Raw genomic sequence first — 8,851 nt, forward strand, 5'->3', positions numbered from 1 at the left:
AAAATCAACATACGGTGATCTGAAACCCTAAGTCAGCATAATATGACAGAGATAGTCAATTCAAAGTCAATGACACGAGCCAAACTCAACTCACTGATAATAGACTCGAGACTCCGACGACGGCCAGGCGATAAACGCAACGCCGGAAGAACTTCGGCTATTCGTCAAAGCATTGAATAGACCGAAAATCGAAGGAGCCAAGAGTTGAAGCTAACTATAGGTCCTTTACGCCGATTGAAGGCTGGACCAATCACATCCAAAGTATTCCAGCCTCTTCTATAAAAGAAACGAGTCTGGAATGCTTTGGAGGGGGTATCTGTAGGCATCGAAAATTGCCTATAGGTCTCCACGAACAGCTCGGTGTTAAGGAACGACGATGAACGTCACTATCCGGGGTGTCTCGGGCAAAGCCGAGACACCCTTGGGTGTCTCGGCCAAAGCCGAAACACCCTAGGGTGTCTTGGCCCAAACCGAGACACCCTAGGGTGTTTCGGATCAAGTGGAGACACCCTAGGGTGTCTCCAAGTCAGATTTGGGCCTTAAGATCGTTTTAACCGCTTCGCAACCCCTCAAGCCTATAAATACAAGCCTTAGGCCTCATTTTTTGGAGATCTGAAATTTTGGAGAATTGGCGAAGCCCTGTCGGACTGAAGAGTGATCGAGCACTTCAACACAAGAGAGTTCTTCATCAGATCTACATCACCCGCATCCAATCCTTAGTATTATCCCGTTGTGGTAATTCTAAGAAGAGCAATTATCTCGCTTCGTCGAGATAAGCGCTTCAGTTTCTAGATCTCTTCACGGATCGACGAAGCTCTGGACCAGATCAGATTGCCAGGTAGTCCACGGATATCAACATCCCCGTCACAGGCTAAACACCCACGCAAGCAAGAGACGACGAACGAATCTTGTGTTATTTTCAAGAAAGTTGTAATCTTTTATTCTTTTGTTATTTGAATTCATTTGTAACGTTTGAAGTTTAATGAAATCAATGACTAAGGCAACTTTCGACGAAAACACATATATCACATTGCTAGGATATATCACTTTGTTCATATTTTATATTCTTACTCATAACATATTGTATATCTATCTTACAAGAATAATTTATTAATAAGTTTTAATTGGCATAAAATCGGATTAGATTAGCATAAGACCCTAATACCCCCCCCCCCCCCCTCTAGGGTCTAACAATTAGTATCAGAGCTTGGTGCTCTTTGATTTAAGATCTAATCGTCTTGAGTTAAAGATCTAAGTTATCTTTTTGTGCTAATATTGTTTTGATTGCATTTGTCTTGATTGCACATGTATATATTTATCACGGACATGAATTGTGCACCTTTGTTAGGCTATGAATCAAATGTTGCTCCTAAATTCATTAATTTTCTCTATGCACGGTGGGCTTCTAGATTTAAACTATTTGTGCAATCTAAAAATATTGATTTATGGGAAATTATTGATAATGCTTATATTGTACCCACTATGGAGAAATCCAAGTGGAGTAAAAATGACAAAAGATTGTTTACCATGAACAAGATTGTGTTAGAATATATGCTTAATGCACTTGATTCTTCTATTTCTAACAAGCTTGCTCATTTTGATAGTGCTTACAAATTGTGGATATTCATAGAAGCACATCATGGTAACTTAGAGGAGATCCAAAGGATTCCGGCGGATTCTTCCTCAAGTAATATTGGAGCTTCATCATTCACACGGCCACTAGGCATTAGTCCTAGTGTAGTATGCGGTTCTGAACCCAATAATGATTTATCTAGTGATGAACTTGCTTGTGCTAGTGAAAAATTATTGCATGCCTATAACAAATTACATAATATTTTTATTGATCTTAAAAGCAAGCATGATAATTTAGAATCCGATCATGAGGAGCTAGTATCAAAATTGGATATCATTACAAAAGAAAATACCATGCTTAAAGAAAACAATGACATGTTAATTTTGGAAAATAAAAAATTGAGCTCATCCATTTCTAGCTTAACTCATGAAAGAAATAATGTCATGTTAGAAGTAGGGAACATAAAAAATGATACTGCTTCTTTTATAAATGACTATTTATGTTCCAGTTCTAATAAAAATGCATACGTGCCTAATAATGAAGATTTGAATCTTATGAATAAACGCATTTCATCTTTAGATTCAACTTTGAAAATATGCATTGATAATCATAAGAAGATTATGAATATGTGTGTCAAGTCTAAATCAAAATCATCTACTCATTATGCACACATATATAGCAAAGTTTATAAGTGTTCAATTTGTGGTCGTAAAGGCCATTCATCTAAATTCTGCTATGATGCACACAAATATAAGAATATTAATCCTTCTTGTGCTTGTGCATCTCATCAAGTTTCTTCATCACATGCACATGCACATGCTCATAATGCTCATCATAAACATGCACGTGTGTTTAAATGTGATCTATGTGGTCGGTTTGACCATTTGGCAAATTTTTGCTTTGATTTGAAAAAGATTTCACTTTTGCATCATAAATAACGCACTGTGGAAAAACAAAAAAAAAAACCCTATTATGCATCTATTAGCATAAATAACAAGTTTAGGGTTTACCAAACGGATCGTTTATATAGGCTCACAATAGCTTTCTTCGCCAATGGCGGAAGGAGCGGGGGCAACCACACCGTATAACTGGCAAGAAGACCTAGTGTATCACCCTGTGACTAACGCATAAAGCACGAATTCGAACGGAGAAGGAGATGATGATTATATGAAGGTTTATGGTGTCTTTCCCTTTGTTTTCATAAAAAAATCACTATGTCTATACATAGCAACTTAGAGATAGAATCCTACATTTAGTGAGATTATAAATATCTTACTTTTAAGATAAGATATTATCGGCCAATTTATCTGAGTGTCTATCTCGTAACCATAATCAACACTGCTAAAAAAATTATATCAGTTGCATACCGCCAAGAGAAAACAAATTAATAGAACCCTATCCTGTTTCCAGCTCAGTGGATGTGTCATGCCCAATGTTTTGCTCGCACCAGACAAGTGCTCGCCCAACGTGAGCTGCTCGTCAACGGACTCAATCACACATACAGTTCTTGGATCCAGCTATCACGTACCTGTGGATCCACACTATAGAGAATAAATATTCTATGTTGCTCGAGGAGTGGGCATGCACTTTGATTTTCCTAACAAAAATAAAAAGTACAACTAACATAGCACGCGACTTACAGTGAGGGGACAGTGAATAGGCCCCATTGGCCATTGGCTGATGAGCTAGTATATAATGCACGGGGCTTTTTTGGTGGCAAGAGGTCTGCAAATCATAGATAAGCGTATATTTAATTAAAGCCTTCGAAGGGTTTATAAGGGAAACCGAGTGGTTCTCCCAATTTGAGAGGGAAATCTTGTAGTATCCCCTTCAAGATCTTCTAAATGTGACTTGTATATCCTATAGTTGCCCAAGATTTATAGAGGCTGAATCTTATTAAGATTTTAGGACCACTAAGATCACACGCGGCCACTTTAATTGAAGGCACGCCAGTTACCCTAGCCGCCAATGTATTAGGGTGGGCTGAGACTAAATGCTAATATATGATTGGTTGAAATATAAATTTAGGATCTTGTAAATCAGTGCATCCATTTTCTATAGTACGTGTATACAAAGTGTCATGTAATCGGTCGTGGATATTACGCAATCAATAAAACTACAATGTAGTCTTCAAGAGCATAGGAGTAGCAAGGTATTGAGATAACTACAATACGTTTTACAGGAAATAATTACGATGATATGAAATTATTAGAGTATAAATTATAACACTCAAGTTTCATCACAACTTTGGAGAATTTGTTGTAGTGTCAAGATCCTTTGATATGGTATCAGAGCAATTCTTAATTGAATCTGTCCGCCACGAATTTCTAGAATGGGTTAAAAAATTATCGTTCTATGAGCCCAAGTTATGGCGGATGAAATGTCCCTAACTTGCATGCAGAGTCATGTTAGAGTATATAATTATAACTCACAACCATCATTTCAAATTTAAAATTTTGATGCAATGGTAGGATCCTTTGACGGATATGTTCAGCTCATATGTCACATGACTAAACTAAATTAGGTTAATATCTATCACATCATGTAAAGAGTTAAAAAGTTTTGATAAACGTATGTATATACCAAAATATTTTTCCATAACGTGCCCTGAAAAGCTAATTATATATTTAATCACTCTAATTTTGTTTTTGGTCAATGAAAATATTTTATTTCATTCACCAAATTGTGAGGTTTGAGTACATCAACATCCCATGTAGACTTATTGAGATACGAGCAAGACAATAGAAAAAAAAAAGAAATTAAGAAAATGAAGAATTGCAAGGTCATAATCCATTCTTTACAGTAGACTTGCAAGCCCATAATCCAATCTTAACAAGTATCAGACATGCTACTATTGAGAATGATAGTCAAGATGAAGAATTGTGCGGACTTGAAGAGAGCCACTTGATCATGAACTAGAAAAGTCATGTTTATGCCAAATCATCTATGCAGGATTAGATTATTCTTCAAAGATATCCTTACAATCTATATGTCAATGAGATTTTATGAAGGAAAACGCTGATAAAATCTAGGAAAACTTAGAGAATTTGTCTGACAAACACTACAGTAGGATCGTTATGATGAAAGATTTTCATCAGCTCCCCCCAATGAAAGCTAGTGGTCTTTTCATAGGGCCAAACATAGAAGCTGAAGCAAAGATAGCTATAATTCCACTTAGAAGATTAGAAGCCCTAGATACCAAAGAATGAGCCCTAACTCAGATCAATAAAATATCTACCCCAGAATGTCATAACTGCTATCTCAAGTCCATGTTTCAGAGAAATGTCCTCTTTTAGGAAATAATCACCCACTAGAGCAAACGAATGTTGTATTTTTCAACATCTCAAAATGATCCATTTTCTCCAATCTACAATTCAAGTTGGAGAAATAATCTCATCTTTGTATAAAATCTGGGAAATTTCTCTAGAAATTAAAATTTTACTCTGACTTTAGCCCATAATTTTCAAAAGTAAACATAGTTCCATTCAACACCTTGAATAATTTTTAACTATTTGATCTAGCATATCTAAACTAATCATCCCATCACAATTAGTAATCTTGTTCCTCCAAGCTCTGATCACAAGAGATGATTCAGTGCCGCAGAAAAAGGTTTAGAAGCCATGATCAAAGCTTCTACACATACCACCAATATATTGACTCAGTCATCCAATACTCTAAATTCCTTCATGCAGACATACGGTCAAATGGTAAATTCCAATACCAAGCCATAGCTATGTTAGAAACTAAACTTGGTCAACTAGCTAGACATTGCCAAAAGTGAAAGAGAGAAGGAAAATTTTCTAAGTCAATCTGTTGCAAATGCTAAGAACACTAGATCAAGTTCAGACCATCCAGCTCAAGTGAATGCAATTCACACATTGCGGTCACGAAAACAGATAGATAATCGAGTTAGGTTACTCCTAGATCAAACTCGTTCTTCCTCTTTTCCTATTCAAAACACCAAACTAGAATAAACTCTCTTTCCTTCTGATAAACCACCCCGTTTCGATGACCAAGAAACTGAAACTGAAACTGAGCTCAATCTAGATAGATATAAGCTCATTGTTCCCTTTCTAAATAGACTCAGGCCTAGAAAAAAACTCTCTTTGGTGAAAAAAATCCTAAAAACTTTCATAACAGGTTAAAGTCAACATTCCTCTTTTAGATACAATCGAACAAATCCCCTCTTGTGTGAAATTTTTGAAAGATTTGTGTACTAAGAAAAGAATAATTTATTTTTCAAAAAAGTCTTTTTAGCTGCTAATCTCAGTGACATGATTTCAGAGCTCATCCCTGGAAATATAAGGACCTCGGTTGTCCTACTATTTCATGTATCATAGAAAATACCTTTATTGATAGGACACTTCTAGACTTAGGAGTTAGTGTGAACCTTTTTTCCTATTCAGTCTATCAACATCTACAGTTAGGTGAATTGAAATCAATCATATGTACCCTCCAATTAGCTGATAGATATATATAAATACCTAATTGAGAGATAGAGGATGTTCTCATCAATGTGGGTGAGTTTATTTTTCCTATTTATTTTATAGTATTGGAAAACACAGTCAGTTTCCAATCTTAAAGGTCAAATGTCAATTATCTTAGGTAGACCATTCTTAACAACCTTGAATACTTTGATCAACTATAAAACCGATCAAATGAAGTTATCCTTTAGGAACATGACTGTTGATTTCAACCGTTTCAATTTAGGAAAATAACCTAGTGATACATCTGATCAATCTCTAGAGGTAGACTTTATCTAGAGAATTTCTAGTAAACAGCAAGAAGAAGAGCTCGAGTTAGATCATTTCTTATATAACTTGAGTTTGAGGAGATTTTTTGTGAGAAAATTAAACTATTAGTAGAGATAGATCTGCCACAGATCATGTATCTGTACTAAGATGGAGCCTAACTTTGCCCGTCTATAGAGAAACCCCATCAGTTAGAGCTTAAAGTTTTATTTGAAAATTTAGGGTATGCCTACTTAGGGGAGATTGGGACTTTATCAGTCATCGTTGCTTCTGACTTGACAACCAGTCAAAAGGAAACCCTTTTAGATATCCTGAAAGAGAATCAGGAAGCCATTGGATGGACCATGGCTAATATCAAAGGGATTAGTCCAACCATCATTTAACATAAAATCCATTTGATATATGAGGCGAACACTATTAGGGATCCCTAGGGAGGTTAAACTGAGTGATAAAAGAAGCGATTAGGAAAGATATTCTAAAATGTATTGATAATAAGATCAGCTATACTATTTCAGATAGTTCTTGGGTGAATCCAATTCAGGTTGCTCCTAGGAAGTACAGGATCATCGTGATCCAGAATGAGACTAAGTAGTTAATTTTCACTTGAATCCAAACCGAATGACGAGTCTACATCGATTATAGAAAGCTCAACCTAGCCACTCAAAAAGATTACTTCCCTCTTCCTTTCATAGACCAAATACTTGAACATTTAGTAGGACATAAGTTCTATTATTTCTTAGATGGATATTTCAGTTATAATTAGATTTGCATTGCCTCTGAAGATCAGGAAAAAAATCACTTTCACATGCCTATATGGAATCTTTGCCTACTGTCACATGCCTTTTGGGATATGCAATGCTTCTGCCACTTTTTAAAGATGTATGATCAGTATCTTTTTCGATATGGTTGAGCAATTCTTGAAGGTTTTAATTTTTTGAGCATTTGTGACTCATTTTCTACACTCCTTCACTAAGAAAGAGTTCTTAGTTGCTATTTTTGCCTTAGAGGAGTTTAGGTCCTTTCTCATTGGGTCTCTAATTAAGGTCTACATTGATCACGCCGTACATAAATATCTTTTGACCAAGAAAGATGCTAAAGCGTGGCTCATTAGATGGATTTTCTTGCTTCAAGAGTTTGATCTACAAATTCTTAATAGAAAAGGAGTAGATAACGTTGTAGCATACAATTTGTCAAGGCTTCCTAATGCATCAACACCAAATGTTATGATAAATTATTATTTTCCAGATGAATAACTCCTACAAGTTCAGTCTATACCATGGCTTGTAGATATTGTGAACTATCTGGTTATGAAGATCTCCCTTCTCATTGGTTAAAACTAGATAGATCACATTTTCTCTCCTAGATGAAATATTTCTACCGAGGTGATCCTTATCTATTCAAATATTATCCTGATCAGATCCTTAGGAGCCTTATTCTAAATGAATAAATTACGAGTATTTTCTTGTTTTATCATGAGCAAGCGTATGTGGGCCACTTTGGTCTAAGAAAAAACTGTTGAAAAAGTCATGCAGTGTGGTTTGTATTGGCCTAGCTTATTCAAAGATATCTTTGAGTTCTGTAGGGCATGTAACCATTATCAGTTCATAGGAAGAACTACTAGGAAAAACATGATATCCCTACGACCAATCCTCACGATTTAACTTTTCGGCATGGGTCCGTTTCCAAATTCTTTTAAAAATTTATACATTCTAGTAGCGGTTGAATACATGTCTAAATGGGCTGAAGTGGTTGTATTTAAAGTCAATGATAACAAAGTGGTTGTTAAATTTCTCAAAGATCATATCTTTTCTCAGTTTAGAGTACCATGAACGATAATTAGTGACAATGGTAGACAACAATACACATATTTGTAACCATTCATTTGAAGCTTTTATGAGGAAATATGCAATCACTCATAAATTATACATTCCTTATCATCCTCAAACTAGTGGACAAGTTGAAGTTGCTAATAGATAGATCAAATAAATTTTAGAGAAAATTATAAATCAGGATAAAAAAAGATTAGTTTGTTAATTTGAGTGGCATGTTATAGGCATGTCGAACTATATTCAAGACAATCTGGAAATTTCTCCGTACAGGCTCGTTTCCAGAAAGGTGTGTCACATTCTGATTGAACTTGAACACCGAGTAATGTGGATGATCAAGCAACTTAGTTTTCATTTGGACTCGACAGGAAAAATAAAAATCCTCTAAGAAAATAAATTAGAAGAGATTATAAATGGTTTATACATAAACTCAAAAAATTATAATGAGAACAAATATTTTCACGATAATATGGAAGAAACTTACACTAGGAGAAAAACTTCTGCTTTATAACTCAAAACTTTATCTTTTTCTAGGAAAATTGAGATCACGATTGACTGGTCCATTTATTACTAAATAATTTTTCTCTTATAGAGAAATTGAGATAAAGAATCCTAAAAATAGCGATGTTTTTAAAATCAATGGTCAACGCTTAAAACTATTTTTAGAATTCTCTCCAATTGAAGAAGAGAAGGTGTTAGTT

This window comes from Asparagus officinalis, chromosome 4 (genome assembly GCF_001876935.1).
Source record: "Asparagus officinalis chromosome 4, Aspof.V1, whole genome shotgun sequence".
NCBI lineage: Eukaryota > Viridiplantae > Streptophyta > Magnoliopsida > Asparagales > Asparagaceae > Asparagus > Asparagus officinalis.